This window comes from Acanthochromis polyacanthus, chromosome 6, assembly GCF_021347895.1.
Source record: "Acanthochromis polyacanthus isolate Apoly-LR-REF ecotype Palm Island chromosome 6, KAUST_Apoly_ChrSc, whole genome shotgun sequence".
NCBI classification, from domain to species: Eukaryota; Metazoa; Chordata; class Actinopteri; family Pomacentridae; genus Acanthochromis; species Acanthochromis polyacanthus.
The window spans coordinates 32,189,215-32,213,138 of NC_067118.1; the positions used below are offsets into that span (position 1 = coordinate 32,189,215).

The 23,924-nt window shown below is 47.2% G+C and overlaps 1 long non-coding RNA gene across 1 annotated transcript in view; it reads left to right on the plus strand.

Moving 5' to 3' along the window:
- LOC127534321 (uncharacterized) overlaps nucleotides 1-23,162 on the plus strand; it is a 60,812-nt gene extending 37,650 nt beyond the window's left edge. The window contains exons 10-12 of the long non-coding RNA XR_007942399.1: nucleotides 571-2,300; nucleotides 5,479-5,911; nucleotides 8,047-23,162. This is a non-coding gene — a long non-coding RNA (uncharacterized LOC127534321). The remainder of the gene's footprint in view (nucleotides 1-570; nucleotides 2,301-5,478; nucleotides 5,912-8,046) is intronic.
- Nucleotides 23,163-23,924: the final 762 nt, after the last annotated feature.

Consider the following 23,924-nt stretch of genomic DNA (forward strand, 5'->3'; position numbering starts at 1 on the left):
GGCTGGCACCCGGGAGGCTGGGGATCGATTCCAGGTGTGAGTGAGTGAGATTGGCATAGGGAGGATAGCAGTGAGTGAGATAGGGAGTATAGCTCAGTGGGTTGAGTGACTGGCTGGCACCTGGGAGGCTGGGGATCGATTCCAGGTGTGAGTGAGTGAGATTGGCATAGGGAGGATAGCAGTGAGTGAGATAGGGAGTATAGCTCAGTGGGTGAGTGAGATAGGGAGTATTCGAGTGAGTGAGAAAGGCCAAGGAGTATAGCTCAGTGGGTAGAGTGACTGGCTGGCACCCGGGACGCTGGGGATCGATTCCAGGTGTGAGTGAGATTGGCATCGGGAGGATTGCAGTGAGTGAGATAGGGAGAACAGCTCAGTGGGTGAGTGTGATAGGCAGTATAGGAGTGAGTGAGAAACGCCAAGGAGTATCGCTCAGTGGGTGAGTGAGATAGGGAGTATAGCTCAGTCGGTGAGTGAGATAGGGGGTATAGGAGTGAGTGAGAAAGGCCAAGGAGAATAGCTCAGTGGGAAGAGTGACTGGCTGGCACCCGGGAGGCTGGAGATCGATTCCAGGTGTGAGTGAGTGAGATTGGCATAGGGAGGATAGCTCAGTGGGTGAGTGAGAAAGGCCAAGGAGTATAGCTCAGTGGGTAGAGTGACTGGCTGGCACCCGGGAGGCTGGGGATTGATTCCAGGTGTGAGTGAGTAAGATTGGCGTAGGGAGGATAGCAGTGAGTGAGATAGGGAGTATAGCTCAGTGGGTGAGTGAGATAGGGAGTATAGCTCAGTGGGTGAGTGTGATAGGGAGTATATGAGTGAGTGAGAAAGGCCAAGGAGTATATCTCAGTGGGTAGAGTGACTGGCTGGCACCCGGGAGGCTGGGGATCGATTCCAGGTGTGAGTGAGTGAGATTGGCATAGGGAGGATAGCTCAGTGGGTGAGTCAGATAGGGAGTATTGCTCAGTGGGTGAGTGTGATAGGGAGTATAGGAGTGAGTGAGAAAGGCCAAGGAGTATAGCTCAGTGGGTAGAGTGACTGGCTGGCACCCGGGAGGGCTGGGGATCGATTCCAGGTGTGAGTGAGTGAGATTGGCATCGGGAGGATAGCAGTGAGTGAGATAGGGAGTATAGCTCAGTGGGTGAGTGAGATAGGGAGGATAGCTCAGTGGGTGAGTGAGATAGGGAGTATTCGAGTGAGTGAGAAAGGCCAAGGAGTATAGCTCAGTGGGTAGAGTGACTGGCTGGCACCCGGGAGGCTGGGGATCGATTCCAGGTGTGAGTGAGATTGGCATCGGGAGGATTGCAGTGAGTGAGATAGGGAGAACAGCTCAGTGGGTGAGTGTGATAGGGAGTATAGGAGTGAGTGAGAAACGCCAAGGAGTATAGCTCAGTGGGTGAGTGAGATAGGGAGTATAGCTCAGTGGGTGAGTGTGATAGGGATTACAGGAGTGAGTGAGAAAGGCCAAGGAGTATAGCTCAGTGGGTAGAGTGACTGGCTGGCACCCGGGAGGCTGGGGATCGATTCCAGGTGTGAGTGAGTGAGATTGGCATAGGGAGGATAGCAGTGAGTGAGAAGGGGAGTATCGCTCAGTGGGTGAGTGAGATAGGGAGTATAGCTCAGTGGGTGAGTGAGATAGAGAGTATAGGAGTGAGTGAGAAAGGCCAAGGTGTATAGCTCAGTGGGACGAGTGACTGGCTGGCACCCGGGAGGCTCGGGATCGATTCCAGGTGTGAGTGAGAGAGATTGGCATAGGGAGGATAGCAGTGAGTGAGATAGAGAGTATCGCTCAGTGGGTGAGTGAGATAGGCCAAGGAGTAGAGCTCAGTGGGTTGAGTGACTGACTGGCACCCGGGAGGCTGGGGATCGATTCCAGGTGTGAGTGAGATTGGCATCGGGAGTATAGCTCAGTGGGTGAGTGTGATAGGGAGTATCGCTCAGTGGGTGAGTGTGATAGGGATTATATCTCAGAGGGTAGTGACTGGCTGGCACCCGGGAGCCTGGGGATCGATTCCAGGTGTGAGTGAGAGAGATTGGCATAGGGAGGATAGCAGTGAGTGAGATTGGGAGTATCGCTCAGTGGGTGAGTGAGATAGGGAGTGTAGCTCAGTGGGTGAGTGAGAAAGGGAGTATAGCTCAGTGGGTGAGTGAGATAGGGAGTATACGAGTGAGTGAGAAACGCCAAGGAGTATAGCTCAGTGGGTGAGTGTGATAGGGAGTATATGAGTGAGTGAGAAAGGCCAAGGAGTATATCTCAGTGGGTAGAGTGACTGGCTGGCACCCGGGAGGCTGGGGATCGATTCCAGGTGTGAGTGAGTGAGATTGGCATAGGGAGGATAGCAGTGAGTGAGATAGGGAGTATAGCTCAGTGGGTGAGTGAGATAGGGAGGATAGCTCAGTGGGTGAGTGAGATAGGGAGTATTCGAGTGAGTGAGAAAGGCCAAGGAGTATAGCTCAGTGGGTAGAGTGACTGGCTGGCACCCGGGAGGCTGGGGATCGATTCCAGGTGTGAGTGAGATTGGCATCGGGAGGATTGCAGTGAGTGAGATAGGGAGAACAGCTCAGTGGGTGAGTGTGATAGGGAGTATAGGAGTGAGTGAGAAACGCCAAGGAGTATAGCTCAGTGGGTGAGTGAGATAGGGAGTATAGCTCAGTGGGTGAGTGTGATAGGGATTACAGGAGTGAGTGAGAAAGGCCAAGGAGTATAGCTCAGTGGGTAGAGTGACTGGCTGGCACCCGGGAGGCTGGGGATCGATTCCAGGTGTGAGTGAGTGAGATTGGCATAGGGAGGATAGCAGTGAGTGAGAAGGGGAGTATCGCTCAGTGGGTGAGTGAGATAGGGAGTATAGCTCAGTGGGTGAGTGAGATAGAGAGTATAGGAGTGAGTGAGAAAGGCCAAGGTGTATAGCTCAGTGGGACGAGTGACTGGCTGGCACCCGGGAGGCTCGGGATCGATTCCAGGTGTGAGTGAGAGAGATTGGCATAGGGAGGATAGCAGTGAGTGAGATAGAGAGTATCGCTCAGTGGGTGAGTGAGATAGGCCAAGGAGTAGAGCTCAGTGGGTTGAGTGACTGACTGGCACCCGGGAGGCTGGGGATCGATTCCAGGTGTGAGTGAGATTGGCATCGGGAGTATAGCTCAGTGGGTGAGTGTGATAGGGAGTATCGCTCAGTGGGTGAGTGTGATAGGGATTATATCTCAGAGGGTAGTGACTGGCTGGCACCCGGGAGCCTGGGGATCGATTCCAGGTGTGAGTGAGAGAGATTGGCATAGGGAGGATAGCAGTGAGTGAGATTGGGAGTATCGCTCAGTGGGTGAGTGAGATAGGGAGTGTAGCTCAGTGGGTGAGTGAGAAAGGGAGTATAGCTCAGTGGGTGAGTGAGATAGGGAGTATACGAGTGAGTGAGAAACGCCAAGGAGTATAGCTCAGTGGGTGAGTGAGATAGGGAGTATAGCTCAGTGGGTGAGTGTGATAGGGATTACAGGAGTGAGTGAGAAAGGCCAAGGAGTATAGCTCAGTGGGTAGAGTGACTGGCTGGCACCCGGGAGGCTGGGGATCGATTCCAGGTGTGAGTGAGATTGGCATCGGGAGGATTGCAGTGAGTGAGATAGGGAGAACAGCTCAGTGGGTGAGTGTGATAGGGAGTATAGGAGTGAGTGAGAAACGCCAAGGAGTATAGCTCAGTGGGTGAGTGAGATAGGGAGTATAGCTCAGTGGGTGAGTGTGATAGGGATTACAGGAGTGAGTGAGAAAGGCCAAGGAGTATAGCTCAGTGGGTAGAGTGACTGGCTGGCACCCGGGAGGCTGGGGATCGATTCCAGGTGTGAGTGAGTGAGATTGGCATCGGGAGGATAGCAGTGAGTGAGATAGGGAGTATAGCTCAGTGGGTGAGTGAGATAGGGAGTATAGCTCAGTGGGTGAGTGTGATAGGGATTACAGGAGTGAGTGAGAAAGGCCAAGGAGTATAGCTCAGTGGGTAGAGTGACTGGCTGGCACCCGGGAGGCTGGGGATCGATTCCAGGTGTGAGTGAGAGAGATTGGCATAGGGAGGATAGCAGTGAGTGAGATAGGGAGTATCGCTCAGTGGGTGAGTGAGATAGGGAGTATCGCTCAGTGGGTGGGTGAGTGAGAAAGGGAGTATAGCTCAGTGGGTGAGTGAGAAAGGCCAAATTGTATAGCTCAGTGGGAAGAGTGACTGCCTGGCACCCGGGAGGCTGGGGATCGATTCCAGGTGTGAGTGAGTGAGATTGGCATAGGGAGGATAGCAGTGAGTGAGATAGGGAGTATCGCTCAGTGGGTGAGTGTGATAGGGAGTATAGCTCAGTGGGTGGGTGTGATAGGGATTATAGCTCAGAGGGTAGTGACTGGCTGGCACCCGGGAGGCTGGGGATCGATTCCTGGTGTGAGTGAGAGAGATTGGCATAGGGAGGATAGCAGTGAGTGAGATAGGGAGTATAGCTCAGTGGATGAGTGAGAAAGGGAGTATAGCTCAGTGGGTGAGTGTGATAGGGAGTATAGGAGTGAGTGAGAAAGGCCAAGGAGTATAGCTCAGTGGGTAGAGTGACTGGCTGGCACCCGGGAGGCTGGGGATCGATTCCAGGTGTGAGTGAGAGAGATTGGCATAGGGAGGATAGCAGTGAGTGAGATAGGGAGTATAGCTCAGTGGGTGAGTGAGATAGGGAGTATAGCTCAGTGGGTGAGTGTGATAGGGAGTATATGAGTGAGTGAGAAAGGCCAAGGAGTATATCTCAGTGGGTAGAGTGACTGGCTGGCACCCGGGAGGCTGGGTATCGATTCCAGGTGTGAGTGAGTGAGATTGGCATAGGGAGGATAGCTCAGTGGGTGAGTCAGATAGGGAGTATTGCTCAGTGGGTGAGTGTGATAGGGAGTATAGGAGTGAGTGAGAAAGGCCAAGGAGTATAGCTCAGTGGGTAGAGTGACTGGCTGGCACCCGGGAGGCTGGGGATTGATTCCAGGTGTGAGTGAGTGAAATTGGCATAGGGAGGATAGCAGTGAGTGAGATAGGGAGTATAGCTCAGTGGGTGAGTGAGATCGGGAGTATAGGAGTGAGTGAGAAACGCCAAGGAGTATAGCTCAGTGGGTTGATTGAGATTGGGAGTATAGCTCAGTGGGTGAGTGTGATAGGGAGTATAGGAGTGAGTGAGAAAGGCCAAGGAGTATCGCTCAGTGGGTAGAGTGACTGGCTGGCACCCGGGAGGCTGGGGATCGATTCCAGGTGTGAGTGAGTGAGATTGGCATAGGGAGTATAGCTAAGTGCGTGAGTGAGATAGGAAGTATAGCTCAGTGGGTGAGTGTGATAGGGAGTATAGGAGTGAGTGAGAAAGGCCAAGGAGTATAGCTCAGTGGGTAGAGTGAGATAGGCAAAGGGAGTATAGTCGTGAGTGAGATAGGCATAGGGAGTATAGCTCAGTGGGTAGAGTGAGTGACTGGCTGACACGCGGGAGGCTCGGGATCGATTCCAGGTGTGAGTGAGTGAGATTGGCATAGGGAGGATAGCAGTGAGTGAGATAGGGAGTATAGCTCAGTGGGTGAGTGAGATAGGGAGTATAGCTCAGTGGGTGAGTGTGATAGGGAGTATAGGAGTGAGTGAGAAAGGCCAAGGAGTATAGCTCAGTGGGTAGAGTGAGATAGGCAAAGGGAGTATAGTCGTGAGTGAGATAGGCATAGGGAGTATAGCTCAGTGGGTAGAGTGACTGGCTGGCACCCGGGAGGCTGGGGATTGATTCCAGGTGTGAGTGAAATTGGCATATGGAGGATAGCAGTGAGTGAGATAGGGAGTATAGCTCAGTGGGTGAGTGTGATAGGGAGTGTAGGAGTGAGTGAGAAAGGCCAAGGAGTATAGCTCAGTGGGTAGAGTGACTGGCTGGCACCCGGGAGGCTGGGGATCGATTCCAGGTGTGAGTGAGTGAGATTGGCATAGGGAGGATAGCAGTGAGTGAGTGAGATAGGGAGTATAGCTCAGTGGGTGAGTGAGATAGGGAGTATAGGAATGAGTGAGAAAGGCCAAGGAGTATATCTCAGTGGGTAGAGTGACGGGCTGGCACCCGGGAGGCTGGGGATTTATTCCAGGTGTGAGTGAAATTGGCATATGGAGGATAGCAGTGAGTAAGATAGGGAGTATAGCTCAGTGGGTGAGTGTGATAGGGAGTGTAGGAGTGAGTGAGAAAGGCCAAGGAGTATAGCTCAGTGGGTAGAGTGACTGGCTGGCACCAGGGAGGCTGGGGATCGATTCCAGGTGTGAGTGAGTGAGATTGGCATAGGGAGGATAGCAGTGAGTGAGATAGGGAGTATAGCTCAGTGGGTGAGTGAGATAGGGAGTATCGCTCAGTGGGTGAGTGTGACAGGGAGTATAGGAGTGAGTGAGAAAGGCCAAGGAGTATAGCTCAGTGGGTAGAGTGACTGGCTGGCACCCGGGAGGCTGGGGATTGATTCCAGGTGTGAGTGAGTGAAATTGGCATAGGGAGGATAGCAGTGAGTGAGATAGGGAGTATAGCTCAGTGGGTGAGTGTGATAGGGAGTATATGAGTGAGTGAGAAAGGCCAAGGAGTATATCTCAGTGGGTAGAGTGACGGGCTGGCACCCGGGAGGCTGGGGATTGATTCCAGGTGTGAGTGAAATTGGCATAGGGAGGATAGCAGTGAGTGAGATTGGGAGTATCGCATCAGTGGGTGAGTGAGAAAGGGAGGATAGGAGTGAGTGAGAAAGGCCAAGGAGTATAGCTCAGTGGGTAGAGTGACTGGCTGGCACCCGGGAGGCTGCGGATCGATTCCAGGTGTGAGTGAGTGAGATTGGCATAGGGAGGATAGCAGTGAGTGAGATAGGGAGTATAGCTCAGTGGGTGAGTGAGATAGGGAGTATAGCTCAGTGGGTGAGTGTGATAGGGAGTATAGGAGTCAGTGAGAAAGGCCAAGGAGTATAGCTCAGTGGGTAGAGTGACTGGCTGGCACCCGGGAGGCTGGGGATCGATTCCAGGTGTGAGTGAGTGAGATTGGCATAGGGAGGATAGCAGTGAGTGAGATAGGGAGTATAGCTCAGTGGGTGAGTGAGATAGGGAGTATAGGAATGACTGAGAAAAGCCAAGAAGTACAGCTCAGTGGGTAGAGTGACTGGCTGGCACCCGGGAGGCTCGGGATCGATTCCAGGTGTGAGTGAGTGAGATTGGCATAGGGAGGATAGCTCAGTGGGTGAGTCAGATATGGAATATAGCTCAGTGGGTGAGTGTGATAGGGAGTGTAGGAGTGAGTGAGAAAGGCCAAGGAGTATAGCTCAGTGGGTGGAGTGACTGGCTGGCACCCGGGAGGCTGGGGATCGATTCCAGGTGTGAGTGAGTGAGATTGGCATAGGGAGGATAGCAGTGAGTGAGATAGGGAGTATAGCTCAGTGGGTGAGTGTGATAGGGAGTATAGCTCAGTGGGTGAGTGAGATAGGGAGTATAGGAGTGAGTGAGAAAGGCCAAGCAGTGTAGCTCAGTGGGTAGAGTGACTGGCTGGCACCCGGGAGGCTGGGGATCGATTCCAGGTGTGAGTGAGTGAGATTGGCATAGGGAGGATAGCTCAGTGGGTGAGTCAGATAGGGAGTATAGCTCAGTGGGTGAGTGTCATAGGGAGTGTAGGAGTGAGTGAGAAAGGCCAAGGAGTATAGCTCAGTGGGTAGAGTGACGGGCTGGCACCCGGGAGGCTGGGGATCGATTCCAGGTGTGAGTGAAATTGGCATAGGGAGGATAGCAGTGAGTGAGATTGGGAGTATCGCTCAGTGAGTGAGTGAGAAAGGGAGTATAGGAGTGAGTGAGAAAGGCCAAGGAGTATCGCTCAGTGGGTAGAGTGACTGGCTGGCACCCGGGAGGCTGGGGATCGATTCCAGGTGTGAGTGAGTGAGATTGGCATAGGGAGGATAGCAGTGAGTGAGATAGGGAGTATGGATCAGTGGGTGAGTGTGATAGGGAGTATATGAGTGAGTGAGAAAGGCCAAGGAGTATATCTCAGTGGGTAGAGTGACGGGCTGGCACCCGGGAGGCCGGGGTTCGATTCCAGGTGTGAGTGAGTGAGATTGGCATAGGGAGGATAGCAGTGAGTGAGTGAGTGAGATAGGGAGTATAGCTCACTGGGTGAGTGAGATAGGCATAGGGATAATAGGAGTGAGTGAGATAGGCATAGGGAGTATAGGAGTGAGTTAGTGAGATAGGCATAGGGAGTATAGCTCAGTGGATGAGTGAGAAAGTAATAGGGAGTATAGCTCAGTGGGAAGAGTGGCTGGCTGGCACCCGGGAGGCCGGGGTTCGATTCCAGGTGTGAGTGAGTGAGATGGAGTATAGGAGTGAGTGAGATAGGCATAGGGAGTATCGGAGTGAGTGAGTGAGTGAGTGAGTGAGATAGGCATGGGGAGGATAGCAGTGAGTGAGTGAGATAGGCATAGGGATAATAGGAGTGAGTGAGATAGGCATAGGGAGTATAGGAGTGAGATAGGCATAGGGAGTATGTGAGATAGGCATTGGGAGTATAGCTCAGTGGGTGGTTGAGATAGGCATTTTCTCTCATCAAGATAATGTCACCTTCCTGCAAGTTAAACCTTTTGTCTTGCCACTTGGCTTGACCTTGCAGGGTGTTCAGATACTCACGTTGCCACTTGTGCCAAAATTTCTCTGCGAGGTGTTGTCCCAGCTTCCACTGGTGACGGATGATCTCTGGCTGACCAAAGTCAGGTGGAGGCGATGACTGAGTTCCTGTCTTTTGTGTCAGGAGCATGGAGGGGGTAAGTATGAGGGGGTTCTCAGGGTCAGTTGACACAGGCAGCAGGGGTCTCGCATTCACGATTGCACAGACCTCTGCCATGAGAGTGACGAAGACCTCGTGTGTCAGTGAAGTGAAGTGCTGCTGCAGAAACATGGAGTCTAGGATGCATTAATGCATTAATGCATTAATGAAACTGGATGTAGTCAGTGTCTCTATCACTTCAATGTGCACAGCACGCACACACAGACAGGTAAACATAACTGCCCACCTTTTGCTGTTTGCCTGCCCACCTCTTGTCCGACGGCTGATGACCTCCCACGGGCCAAACACGTCCAGGCCGAAGTACGTGAAAGGTGGGGCAGCTTGCAGCCGGTCTGCAGGCAGATCTGCCATCAGCTGATGTTCTCTTTTGCCACGCAGCCTCCTGCAGGTGACACACCGGAACAGTGTGCCTCTGATGCACCTCTTTCCACCCACCAGCCACAGTCCAGCATCCCTGATGGCTCCCTCCGTAAAGTGTCTGCCCTGGTGTTGAACCTGCTCATGGTGGTGGCGCACAAGGAGAGTCGTCAGGTGGTGCTGAGCTGGGATGATGAGGGGATTGGTGCGGTTTATTTCAAGGCCAGACTGTGTGATCCGTCCACCCACTCTGAGAAGTCCACAGCTGTCAATCACTGGGCGTAGCTTTGCTATGTTGCTCTGTGTAGGAATGTCTGTCTCACTCTGAATGTTGTTGAATTCACGAGGATATCTTTCTTGTTGCGTGTTTTTGATCAGCAGTTTCTTTGCTTTTTCTAGGTTCTCTGGCGTGATTGCTTTCTTACAGGTATGCCACCCTCTGCATGTGCTGTCTTTGTCTGTTTGCCTGAAACACTGTGCCATGTGAATCAAGACTGCAAGTGGTCTAAGCACAGATGCCCACTTTGAGAAACGCTCGAAGCGCTCCGTGCCTAAGCTGGACTGTGTGGTTTCAGTGACTAACACTGTGGCTTGAGGTCTGATTTCAGAGTCTGACTCTGGGTCAACTCGGTCATACAGTGACTGGTGATCAGCTGGAGGCTTACCAGACAGGAAGGCAGGTCCGGTCAGCCAGTTGATGTCTCTCAGTGATGCAGCGGTGACAGATCTGGAGCCGTGGTCTGCTGGGTTGAGCTCTGAGGGGACGTACAGCCACTGTTGAGGTGAAGTTGTTTGTCGGATGCGTTGGACCCTATTGCTTACATACACATAGAATCTTCTCTGTTCGTTGTTGATGTAACCTAACATAACTTTGCTGTCTGAATAGAAAGTGACAGAGTTCATGTGCAAGTCCATGCTACTCACTACACTCTCAGCTATCTCGACAGCAAGGACGGCTGTACACAGTTCGAGTCTGGGGATTGTGGTTTCTTTCACCGGTGTCAGCTTTGCTTTGCCAAGCACAAATCCGACTTCGGAGTGTCCATCTTCATCGGTCACCTTCAGATAGGCAACCGCTGCAATTGCTTTGGTTGACGCATCCGCAAACACACACAACTCTCTTGAGCTTGCTGCATAGGTGGAGAGAGATGTGTAGCAGCGGGGGATCCGTAGGTCTTGAAGGCATTGTAGGGAGGACTTCCATCTCAACCACTCTGCATGGAGGTGTTCAGGTAATGGAGAGTCCCACTCACCATTTTCCATGGTCAGCGCTCTCAGCAGCGATCGTCCCTGTATGGTGACAGGTGAGAGAAAGCCAAGTGGGTCGAAGATGCTGTTTATGGTTGAGAGCACGCCTCTGCGTGTGAAGGGCTTGTCGTCTCTCTGCACTTGAAAGGTGAAGGTGTCTGTGACTATGTTCCAGCTGATACCTAGGCTACGCTGTATGGGAACGTCGTCGGTGGTGAAGTCCAGGTCTTTGATGCTGCTTGCACGGTCCTCAGGGGGGAATTCAGCCATGACAGCTGCACTGTTTGATGTGATCTTGTGCAGCCGGAGATGGTTGTGGGAGAGCATCTCCTTTGCTCGCTTCACCACGCTGATGGCTTCTGACTCTGTTGCAAACGACTTAAGGGCATTGTCAACATAAAAGTCTTTCTCAATGAATGCTCTGACATCAGAGCCGAATTCAGATTCTGCTTCTCTTGCTGCTCTCCTGAGGCAGTAGATTGCTACAGCAGGAGATGGTGTATTGCCAAACACATGCACACGCATTCTGTAGTCTATGATGTCACTGTCCCAGTTGTTGTCGCGGAACCACAGGAACCTCAGGTAGTCTCTGTGCTCCTCCTTGACTACAAAGCAGTAAAACATGTGTTGAATGTCTGCAGTCACAGCGATTTTATCTTTTCTGAACCTAATGAGGACACCTAACAGGTCATTGTTCAGATCTGGGCCTTTTAATAAGACATTGTTCAGTGAAATCCCTTCATACTGAACACTTGAGTCAAACACGATGCAAATCTGTTCTGGTTTCTTGGGGTGGTAGATGCCAAAGGATGGCAAATACCAGCTTTCTTGTCCCTCTTGGAGGGCTGGGGCAATCTCTGCATGCTGATTGTCAATCATCTTTTGCATGAACTGCATATAATGTTCTTTCATGGTAGGTTTTTTCTCTAATGTACGACAGACTGACTTGAGTCTTTTCATGACATAGTCTCTGTTGTTTGGCAGCTGTTCTCTCAGAGCCTTAAAAGGCAAGGGTGCGACCCAGCTTTGAGTGCTGTCTTGACATACCTCAGTATCCATGATCTTCAGGAAGTTGAGGTCATCGATGGACGGAGCAGGTTGGTGGTCTTTGTCGGTGCAGTGGAAGACGGAGGGCTCCAGGTCGTCCCTGTGCAGCAGAGGAGCAGTGTGGACAGCGGCTTGCTGAGGCAGGGGAACACAAAGGACTGAGTGGCTGTGTGGAGGGTCTTTCACACGCAGGTGGCTGGAGCAGGGTGTGAGGTAGCTGGGGCGGCCATCTCCCAAGATACATGTTTTTAGGGCAGTGACTGAAGAGGGACGGTGCGCTGTGCCGAGGCACACGTCACCAATCACCACCCAGCCTAAGTCTAGCTTTTGAGCGAATGGGGCATTGTCGGGGAAGTTGATCTGTTTTCTGATCTTGTGTATGCTCAAAACATCTCTCCCTAGCAACAGCAGTATCTGGGCACTGGAGTCTAAGGGGAGAATCTCATTGGCTATGCATCTCAGGTGAGGGTGATGCAAAGCTGCACTGGGTGTTGGGATTTCAGACCTATTGTCTTGTGCACTTGGAGGAGACTGTCTCTGGAGGTCACTGGTTCTTACTGCCCTCCCTGCCGTTCTCTGACGCAGGTGGGGGTGGCTTTGCTTTCCATGGCGACGGACCTGGGTGGAGGGCTTCGACGTGCTGGTTGCTCTGACATTCGGCACATGTTATGGTTTTGTCGCAGTTCTTTGCAATGTGTGTGGTGGAAGCACAACAGCGGTAGCAGATGGACTTTTCTTTGAGGTATTGCTTACGGTCAGCTAGCAGTTTGTCTCTAAAGCTCCTACATGCTCCTAAAGAGTGGGGCTTTTTGTGGATCGGGCATTGCTTGGTGAGGTCTAAAGTGTCAGCTTCAAGCTCACCTTTCTGGCTGGACTCGGCAACTTGAGTCTTGTGGACTGCAACGGGCTGGTTGACTTTACTCTGGAGACTTCTGGGCTTGTCTCTGGTTGTGGCAGGCGAAGGTGGCATGTTGACTGTGAAGCTAGGGTCGTTTCTTGCTTTGGCTTGGTTCTGAATGAAGCTGACAAACACACTGAACGGGGGGAAGGACACCTGTTGTTGTTGTTTTATCTGAGAGCCGTAGGATATCCACTTCTCCTGTAGATTGTATGGAAGCTTTTCGACGATCGGGGCTATTCCTCTAGCAGTGTCCAAGTAAGCTAGTCCTGGAAGAAATCCATCCTGCTTTGCTGCATGCAGTTCTTGTAGCAGGTCGGCTAAGTCACGTAGGTTGGTTGGATCTTTGTTGGAGATCTTCGGGAAGCTTTCCAGTCTGGCGAACAGCGCCCCCTCGATTGCTTCGGGGGTGCCATAACAGTCTTCGATGCGCTGCCAGATGGCTTGGAGGGCACCTTGGGGGTCTCTGATGTAGGCTGCCCTGAGCCTGCGTGCTTGCTCGGACGACTCTTTGCCGAGCCATTTGATCAGGAGGTCAGTCTCCTCTGCTACTGACAGGCCTATGTTGTCTATGGCATTGCAGAATGATGCTTTCCACGTCCAGTAATTCTCTACTTTGTCATCGAACTTTGTCAGCCCTGTAGAGACGATCTGGTTTCTAGCAATGAACTTGGCCAGGTCCACCGTCGGGGAGTTGTGTCCATCTTGGACAGGCATGTGATGACGTAAGGTAGGGTATGGAGCAGGAGTGGGCGGCCCATAGTCTTCTCCTCCCTGCCATGCTTGGTTGCTGGCTTGGAGTGGCATGTGGTACGCACTTGCAGGTGGCACGGGTGGCTGTAGAGCTGGCTGTTGTAGCTGTAGAACTGGCTGTAGAGCTGGTTGTAGTGCTGGCTGTAGAGACTGTAGTGCTGGCTGTAGAGATGACTGTTGTGGCTGCAGTGCTGGCTGTTGTAGCTGTAGAGCTGGCTGTTGTAGCTGTAGAGCTGGCTGTTGTAGCTGTAGAGCTGGCTGTAGAGCTGGTTGTAGTGCTAGCTGTAGAGACTGTAGTGCTGGCTGTAGAGATGACTGTTGTGGCTGCAGTGCTGGCTGTTGTAGCTGTAGAGCTGGCTGTTGTAGCTGTAGAACTGGCTGTTGTAGCTGTAGAGCTGGCTGTTGTAGCTGTAGAGCTGGCTGTAGAGACTGTAGTGCTGGCTGTGGTACTATCTGTGCTGACGGTAGGAGTCGTCTCGGAGCTGGTGTCGGTCTCAGGGGCTGTCCTGACGATGTCGCTGGATGCAGAGCGGACGGTGTCACTGGATGCAGGGCGGACGATGTCGCTGGATGCTGCACTGGAGGTCGTACGGCTGGCTGAGTTGGAGGATGTGCTGGTGTGAGCTGGCGGCTTTGGTTCAGTTCTGACCCTGGTTCCCCGAGGCTGTCGTCATCTTCCAATTCTGCTTGAAGAACTGCTGCTTCAGCTATTGCAGCCTCCATTTCTTTTCTGCACCGCAACACCTCCAATTCAGCTTCTGCTTTGGCAGCTTGTAGTTCTGATTCAGCTTTCTGAAGTTTCAGTGCCATTTCCCTTTCAGAAAAGGCTGCTTTGGCTCTTGCTGCTTGGGCTTTGGCTTTAGCGGTTGCTAGCACGGTGCTCTTCCGAGAGCTGTATGATGATCCGTGTTGAGACATTGAACAGACCGAGCCTGATGCCGATAGCACTGATCTTATCTCCCAGTCACCGGCGTCTGCTTCGGTCTTGCCAGGAGAATTGTAATGTGGCATTTTGGTTGGGGAATCCATGGCATATGGAGCAGGGGGAACGTCTGGGCAGCTCACGTGACGGCTTGGGAAGCGCGGGCTAATGGCATTGTCTTGACGGGCAAAACTGACTTTCATGCTAGCCGTTGAAGTTCTGTCTTCTTCTTGACAGGCGAGGGTCTGCCGTTTTACTGTACTGGCCTCACTAAACGTTTGCGTGTTCAGCTATCCAGTGCGTGTAAACAGCTGGCGAGGAGAACAACAAAAAGGAGGAATGCCGACCCATCTTCATTTTCTCCTCTCCTTTTATTCCACACACGTTGTGTAAAACATAAAGCTGTAAAACTAGACAGAAATAAAAACACATTTTAGCTAATGTCTGTCTGAATCATATTCGAATCCATATTCAACAAAGACATTGTTTTACTTTTGAGCAGATTGACCGCGGGAAGCTAAGACGCTTGCTAACAAACGGTACATCAGTTTTCTTCCATAAATCTCTCATTCACTTTAGAAAATAGTCATCAAAAACACATGACAATAAAACTCACCAGCATTGCCCCCGTGGGGGAATCACAACTGATTCGGGTTTGAAGAAGAATTAATGGATTTCACATTTGACCACGAAGAACAGCTTGTGCTAACTGAAGGCTCGTGTTGACTAGCAACTGAAATCTCGTTCCAACGAGAACAGGAAACAGAAATTATACACAAAGGCTGCTATTGCCAACGGTGGCCAATAGATGGTGTTAGCGCTTTGTAAATAACCAAGGAACACTATGTAGAAACACAAAAATTAATGAATGAATGGTCTGTAAGACCAACACAGAGTGAGATATGCTTAGGGTGGCGTAGCTCAGTGGGTAGAGTGGCTGTCTCACACCCAGGAGGCTGGGGTTCGATTCCAGGTGTGAGTGAGTGAGTTATGCATTGGGTGGCGTACCTCAGTGGGTAGAGTGGCTGTCTCACACCCAGGAGGCTGGAGTTTGATTCCAAGTGGCCAATACTGCTTACAATAAAACAAATCTGGTTCAGATATCTTACCAACTGCCTTTGTAAAGAGACTTTATGGACACCCTGTATGTATGTATATAAATATAAAATCCCCTTTCTCACCCCCACTTTGGCGATGTGGTATTTTTCCCTTCATGCTCGGGTTCTCTACGAGACGTCTGGGAGTTTGAGGGTTCTGTGCTGTACATTAGCTGTTCCTAGGACTTTGGTCTTCTTGGCAGAGACCTCAGATGTTGTTCCTGGAATCTGCTGGAGCCACTCCTCCAGTTTGCAGCTCACTGCTCCCTGAGCTCCAATCACCACTGGCACCAGGTCTGTATGTGGGCCACAAACTGCACATTTTATATTGTTTGTAGGATCCACAACCTTGAAGCAATGGCAGCCAACTGATGTCTCCTGGTTACAGGACTGAGTCTTTCTGTGTCAGATGCCGCATTATCAAAACCCATATATTTGAATGTTTAAGGATCCAATTTTTGTAAGCCCTACAATATTTCCCATTAAACTGTTGTTTTTTTGTTGTTCTTTTAACCTGTTATGCACACCATGTTCTCTGATGCCATTGCAATCTGTTTGTCTGCTGACAGAAAATCTTTACAAACCTCTTAGTCTGTCTTAATATATGTAGTCTGTCTGAGCAGTCGGTGAATTTAGAAAAGATAAATGTAGGTAGGATCATTTGACATACAACAGAATTAGGCTGTTCCATAGGGCCCATTTTTAACAGATATACAGTACAAGCAATTCAAACTCTTGAGGAAAAAAAACACCTCTTTGTTCAGATTCATGATCATACCACTTTATCTCCAGATGCACCATCTGCTGCAATACAGACTCTAACTGTAAAATAAAAATGAAATATGTTCAAATGTCCGTTGACTAACAGTGTAAATACGCAGGAGATATTAAAGCACCATCTCTACAGTATTATGCTGATAATTACAACATATGCAGCGCACTAATCTGCTTTCAGTAAGTTCTGTCATTCTGATGACTGATGTGGCCATAAATTTCAAACAACTTAGATTGTCTGCTCGGATCTCTCATGGTTTTGAGCTACGTTTGAACTCACATGGTTTATGCTCTGTTTTAGCCACATTCACAACTAGAAAATTTTAGCTTTTAGATGAAGTGCCATACATACATTTTGGGCTTGAGGTTTGTTCCTTCTCCGTATTCACATTTTGGGAATGCCAAATAGGTGAAAATTCAATCAAAAAGGGGTGGATGTTTAGTAAAAGTCGTAAAACCACAAAAATATCGCCTCCAGCATTACTTACAGAGGCACATGAACCCACAACAATTCTCAACTTGTCATTTTAAATGACTCTGTTTTACATAAACAAGATTAAACATTTAAATTATTAACTTAATTGCGTAATAGCATTAATTTCCTGTTCCCTCTTGCTAGTCCTGTTGCATTTTACAAACTGCGCAACAAATTTACTGGCTTCAGCGGTTCAAAGACTTCTGTTGCTTTGCCACATTCCACAGCAGAGACACATGAATGACTGAACAGGGGGGGAAAACAAGCATGAAGAAACAGAGAGAAAGAAAAACACCTTACAACACACGTGCTATGTCAGGCATGGTTACCGTACAAACCAGGGCTCCATGAACCACCCTGACATGACTGGGGAGGATATCATGTCTCTCTGGGTGGAAAGAGGGTCATCTAATGTTCCATTTGTCAATGTTTTTGTTATTTCTTTGAGTTTTCAATTTTTTTTTTTCTGACAAATACTGTCTTCTTCCCAGGCTGCCCGCAGAAGTCTGGCTCTACTTAGCTCAGCGTGCAGCAGGGAGCCACGCTCCTCCCCTCAGCCACCCACTGTGGAGATATCTGAGTTTACTGATGATGTGCCAGCAACACTGCACAAAATATGACTGTGATTACTGTGTGGAGCAGAGGTTACATAAGGCTTTAAGCCAGTCATTAGGAAAGATGTTTTTAACATTTTCTCAAATCTGTATTTGGCTCTTGTCGAGCTGTTAGTAAATGTTGTTGGTATTTGTGGTGTCATTTTGTTGTGAGAGATTATGTCTAATTCAACTTCCATGGTACAGTAAAGCCCGCAGTTGATTCCAAATTCAATACTACATTATATAGAATCAATACAGCTTGAAATTGCATGAGACATACAGTGCCTTGTGAAAGTATTCGGCCCCCTTGAACTTTTCAACCTTTCGCCACATTTCAGGCTTCAAACATAAAGATATAAAATTTTAATTTTTTGTCAAGAATCAACAACAAGTGGGACACAATTGTGAAGTGGAATGAAATTTATTGGATATTTTATACTTTTTTAACAAATAAAAAACTGAAAAGTGGGGTGTGCAATATTATTCGGCCCCTTTACTTTCAGTGCAGCAAACTCACTCCAGAAGTTCAGTGAGGATCTCTGAATGATCCAATGTTGTCCTAAATGACTGATGATGATAAATAGAATCCACCTGTGTGTATTCAAGTCTCCGTATAAATGCACCTGCTCTGTGATAGTCTCAGGGTTCTGTTTAAAGTGCAGAGAGCATCATGAAGACCAAGGAATACACCAGGCAGGTCTGAGATACTGTTGTGGAGAAGTTTAAAGCCGGATTTGGATACAAAAAGATTTCCCAAGCTTTAAACATCTCAAGGAGCACTGTGCAAGCAATCATATTGAAATGGAAGGAGTATCAGACCACTGCAAATCTACCAAGACCCGGCCGTCCCTCTAAACTTTCACCTCGAACAAGGAGAAGACTGATCAGAGATGCAGCCAAGAGGCCCATGATCACTCTGGATGAACTGCAGAGATCTACAGCTGAGGTGGGAGAGTCTGTCCATAGGACAACAATCAGCCGTACACTGCACAAATCTGGCCTTTATGGAAGAGTGGCAAGAAGAAAGCCATTTCTCAAAGATATCCATAAAAAGTCTCGTTTGAAGTTTGCCACAAGCCACCTGGGAGACGCACCAAACATGTGGAAGAAGGTGCTCTGGTCAGATGAAACCAAAATCGAACTTTTTGGCCACAATGCAAAAGGATGTGTTTGGCGTAAAAGCAACACAGCTCATCACCCTGAACACACCATCCCCACTGTCAAACATGGTGGTGGCAGCCTCATGGTTTGGGCCTGCTTTTCTTCAGCAGGGACAGGGAAGATGGTTAAAATTGATGGGAAGATGAATGGAGCCAAATACAGGACCATTCTGGAAGAAAACCTGTTGGAGTCTGCAAAAGACCTGAGACTGGGACGGAGATTTATCTTCCAACAGGACAATGATCCAAAACATAAAGCCAAATCTACAATGGAATGGTTCACAAATAAACGTATCCAGGTGTTAGAATGGCCAAGTCAAAGTCCAGACCTGAATCCAATCGAGAATCTGTGGGCAGAGCTGAAGACTGCTGTTCACAAATGCTCTTCATCCAACCTCACTGAGCTCGAGTTGTTTTGCAAGGAAGAATGGGCAAGAATTTCAGTCTCTCAATGTGCAAAACTGATAGAGACATACCCCAAGCGACTTGTAGCTGTCATTGCAGCAAAAGGTGGCGCTACAAAGTATTAATGCAAGGGGGCCGAATAATATTGCACGCCCCACTTTTCAGGTTTTTATTTGTTAAAAAAGTTTAAAGTATCCAATAAATTTCGTTCCACTTCACGATTGTGTCCCACTTGTTGTTGATTCTTGACAAAAAATTAAAATTTTATATCTTTATGTTTGAAGCCTGAAATGTGGCGAAAGGTTGAAAAGTTCAAGGGGGCCGAATACTTTCACAAGGCACTGTATATCTTTTTTGTCTCAGAGTTTTGCCTAAATTATAAAAAAAATCTGCCTCATATTTTGAGTTGTCTTCTAAGACTGCTGCATGTTAACGATAGGACATGCTTGTTTATGTTTTTTAAACTCTGATTCCATTTGCATCAGTGTCACTTTAGATAATAGACTTGCAGATTTCATAATCAGCAAGAGTGATGCTTTTTTTGTGCTCACATCAGGTTCACTGGGGCCGTCAAGCATCGCTGCTGTTCCAATTTGAAGCAAGGACGAGGAAACAAAAATTATCTGGATGGAACTATGGGAAACGTTAATCTGGTTCCACTGAGTGTTGAACTCATAATGTAGTTCGCTGAAATTACACAAAAGCATATTACAATAGTTTAACACGTGTCCTTTTTCAAATCAATATTGTTCCGCGACGATGATAAAATCATCCCTTCCTGACATCAGTTTAATATCTTTATGGTTTGCTATGAAACAGCATAGATGAAAAGATTTCTCAGGGATATACAAGTACATGAATATCCAAATTTATATTAGAGCGTGCTGTCATGAAGGGAAAACAGTAAAAAAGCAGATGTTAGAGAAGACAAAAAACTGATAAATCCTTTTCAAATAGTTTGACAAAACACAGAGGAGAGTGATCTAGTGCTAATTAAATGGTGCAAACGACCCACAGTGATTAGCTACAGAACCAGGAGACCCACAGTCTGTGTCGCCATCTGTTGGTGATGAGCATACACAGCAGGAAAAACTCCCCAGCTTAAAACCCTCAAGCGGAGAAGCAGTAGTTTATGTAGACTTATATTTTACAAAACGTGAGCAGTGTTGAGGGAATCGAATCCAGGAGGATTGGATTAAAATGGCTCTTGAAACCATAATGTGTTGGATTTATGTGGGAGAAATTACTGTAGGAAACATTTGAAGACGCATTGATGAATCATTGTTAGAGCACTCGTGTTTATTGCAGGGCTTGGTTTGCATAATTGTTTATGGGTGTTAACTCTTATAACCAAAATCTACCTAAAACAGTGAAACCAGACAGCAAATTAACTTTCTTGTTAATATCAGTTTGATTTACGGTGTTGACATGAAAACAGTCTGAAGAATATAGGTTCTGTGTGCAGTTCAACAAAAGGAATGACAAAATAGTCTTATAACAGCAGTAGCAGTAATATAGTAGATTTATACAAAGGCATCACAGCTAAAGAAATGGTGACATATTTGTCTTCCTAAGCAGTGTTAGATTAGACCAACTCAGAGCTGACGTTCAATATCAATCTATCTATCTATCAATCAATCAATCAATCAATCAATCAATCAATCAATCAATCTATCTATCTATCTATCTATCTATCTATCTATCTATCTATCTATCTATCTATCTATCTATCTATCTATCAATCAATCAATCAATCAATCAATCAATCAATCAATCAATCAATCTATCTATCTATCTATCTATCTATCTATCTATCTATCTATCTATCTATCTATCTATCTATCTATCTATCTATCTATCTATCTATCTATCAAGACGTATTTATAGAGCACTTTACAATGCTCAAAGGTGACCAAAGTGCTTTCCAGTTAAAATCAAACAGTAAAATTAGAATAAAAGCAAATTAAAAGAAAGGAACAATAGAACACATGTCAACAAATAAAATAAAATCAAATAAGATAAAATAAAATAGAATATCACCACATTACTGAGTAGTAAAAGCCAGTCTAAAAAGATATGCTTTGAGCCGGGCTTTGAAAAGGCCAAAGTCGGATGGTGCGCCTGTCAGGGGGCAGCTTGTTCCAAAGAAACTGAAAAAGTCAGAGATATAAGCAAAATCTCTGACCATGCTTTTAATGTTAATATTACTAGTTCATCACAGTGATGAAAACTACCACCTTGATGTTGCATGCAGCACAGCTGGTAGAATAAAGAATGAAAGATTTAGTTCAGTCCTGGTCTGCTTTTTATATTCATTTACATTCATTTTCTCTAAATACTTGCAGATGAATGCCTACTCTGTCCTCCCTGTTTCAGGCAGAGTCTTCTGAGTTCAGAGTAAACTCAGGAGATGCCACTGCCAGTCACTGATCCCTCAGACAAGCTACAGTACGTCATCATGAGATGAGAGGATTGACTGCTAAAAAGGATTACACCATTTGAAAATTTTCCTGTCCAAAACTGCTTAACCACTTTGACTGGAGAAAGGATACATTCGTGATGAAGCCAGATCAATTCAGAATATTTCTGGGGGCTGATTATGTTCTTGCGGGATTGATGTTGCTGAATCGTGGACAGACAAAAGATTATTTGAGGTCAGAGATGCATCACAGCGGCATAGTGTGGTAAAGCCAATATTATCGTTCTGTATTTATGAAATTATCAAAATGCCCTAATAAAAGCAAACAAGTAAAATTAGATCTAATATGTATCAAGTGGGGGCAGCACAGCTCAGTGGGTAGAGTGGCTGTTTTGCAACCACAGGGTTGTCGGTTCAATCCTTGGCCCGGAGAGCTCATGTCTCAGTGTCCCTGAGCAAGACACCAAACCCCTAACTGCCCCTGATGGGTCGTGGTTAGCGCCTTGCATGGCAGCTTCTGCCATCAGTGTGTGAATGGGTGAATGTGACGTGTAATGTAAAGTGCTTTGGGTATCTTTCAGGTATAGTAAAGTGCTATATAAATACAGACCATTTACCATCATCACATGTACACATTTACTAGTCAGAATTAAAGAAGAAACAATGATGTTGGGACGTCTTCTACTGTATGACACTGACTTGATTACTGTGTGGTACATGATTTTAGTCAGTTATTCATATTGTTAACAAGCTAAGTGACATACAGAGCCTATAAAAATTATCCCCTAACAAATTCTCAATTGGATTGAGGTCTGGACTCTGACTCGACCACTTCAAAGCATTCACCTTGTTGTCTTGAAACCATTTCTGTACAGCTTTGGCTGTTTGCTTCAGGTCATTGTCTTGCTGGAAAACAAATCCTCTCAAGTTGCAGTGCTCTTGCAGACTGCATCAGGTTGTCCTCCAGGATTTTCCTTTATTTTGCTGCAATAATTTTACCTTCTATCTTCACAAGCCCTCAAGAACCTGCTCCTGAGAAGCATCATGATGCTGGTTCTTCTGGTTGACTTCTGAATATTAGAGTCACTTAAAAAGGGAAGAACACTTATGCAACCACTTATTTAATGTTCGTTGTTTATTTTAGTTAATTGACATTACTTTGTAGCGGACTGTTTTTACCTCAAAAGTCTTCAGGGAAAATTGTTGTCATAAATTGGAAAATTAAATTTACTATAATTCAATATTGAAAAAGAAATAAACGGAAAAAGCTTCTAATTGGGGTGAAAACTTTTTACAGACACTGCATGTTTTCAGTTTATCATTCCACACATAAAGTGCACGCATTAAAAAATGTGTCTTCTATTTTATTCTATGTCTTTCCTGTTGTTTTTTATCCATCCAGCCATTTTCTATACACCGTTTAATCCTCATTAGGGTCATGGGCTTAGGGTGAAGGCAGGGGACGCTTGGACAGGTCACCAGTCTATCACAGAGCTACGCATAAAGACAATCAGTCACACTCACATTCACACCTGTGGACAATTTAGAATCACCAATTAACCTCAGCATGTTTCTGGGGTGGGGAGGAAGCCAGAGAGCCCAGAGAAAAGCCACACAAGCACAGGGAGAACATGCAAACTCCATGCAGAAAGGGATCTTCTAGCTGCAAGGCAACAGTGCTAACCACTAAGCACTGTGCAGCCCTGGTTTAGTCTTTCACCATTAAAATAACTGAAATGCCAGCAAATAAAAATGAACAATCAGTACCATTTTTAGTGTGTGTTCTAGTACAAATGAATGTCCGCCTGTGTCAGGGGATCTTCTGGCAACGCAACAGTGCTAACCACCGAGACACTGTGTAGACCTTTTGTTATTTATAAGTATTATACATCTTCCATATGTGAGATTATGAGCCAGAATAAGTATTTCTACTCATTACATGAACTGTAAAAAGACAGAAGACTGATATGAAGCCTGCAACTATATTTCACGGTTTTCTGTGTAGCATCTAAAGTGGGATCATTTTGACAATCTGATGTCTGAGCTCAGTGCCAAAACCATTTCAAAGAATGATCCCTTACATCAATTGTATGTATTACACCAACTGCATAGCATAATTTCACCCATCTGGTGATCTTCAACAAGCAAATGAACTTGCTCCACATGTTGCCCATTAACTGTCTTCTGTCAGCACACTAAACTTGAACTTCTGGTATGAAAAGTCTCGACTGTGTTGACGCATTATTCATGTTGTGTGTTACTGAAGTAAAATGTGATGCTTTTTTCATTACCCGCAATGTGTATATCATTTCTATATGGTGCTATCACATTCATTTCTAGACAGCTGAAATGACAAATTATACACCACAATTCAGGACAGTGAGTTCTTTCCACATGAATACACTTAACACCATTCACTTAGGTTTTCAGATTTGCACTCCAGCTCTTTTTTTCACACCCACGCATTTCAGAGGCTCACTGTACTAGAATGTATTTGAATTTACAAAACACTGCTCTCTTTCTTGTAAAGGTTATAATTGTGTGGCACCATTTTTTACAACCCACTTTATAATGTTATGAGAAATCCATACTGTTCGATACAGTCACAAATCTTGTCCGAAAAGGCAAAGATCAAGTCATTAAGGGGCAGAAGATTAACAAAAAAAAAATCAGATTCAGGTCACATTGCATTGAAACTGTTTAGCAGAAAATGTTGATACGATACTGCAGCTGGAGGACTTCGCAGCACAGTGTGTGAGTGCGGTCTCTGGATGCATCTGTGCTCAAGAAATTAACTCAAAGTTTCCTCACATGCAGCTGCACTGATATTTTAAGTGGGATGGGGGACGTACACTGACAGGCAGCTTCCCTCTTCAGTCTTATACATAATTCATGAGGAACTTTGCCCCCTTTCCATCTCTCAGCCACTTACCTTTTCTAAAGCTGCTTTCACTGATTCTCCAGGAGAGAGGAAGAGAATGTGTGC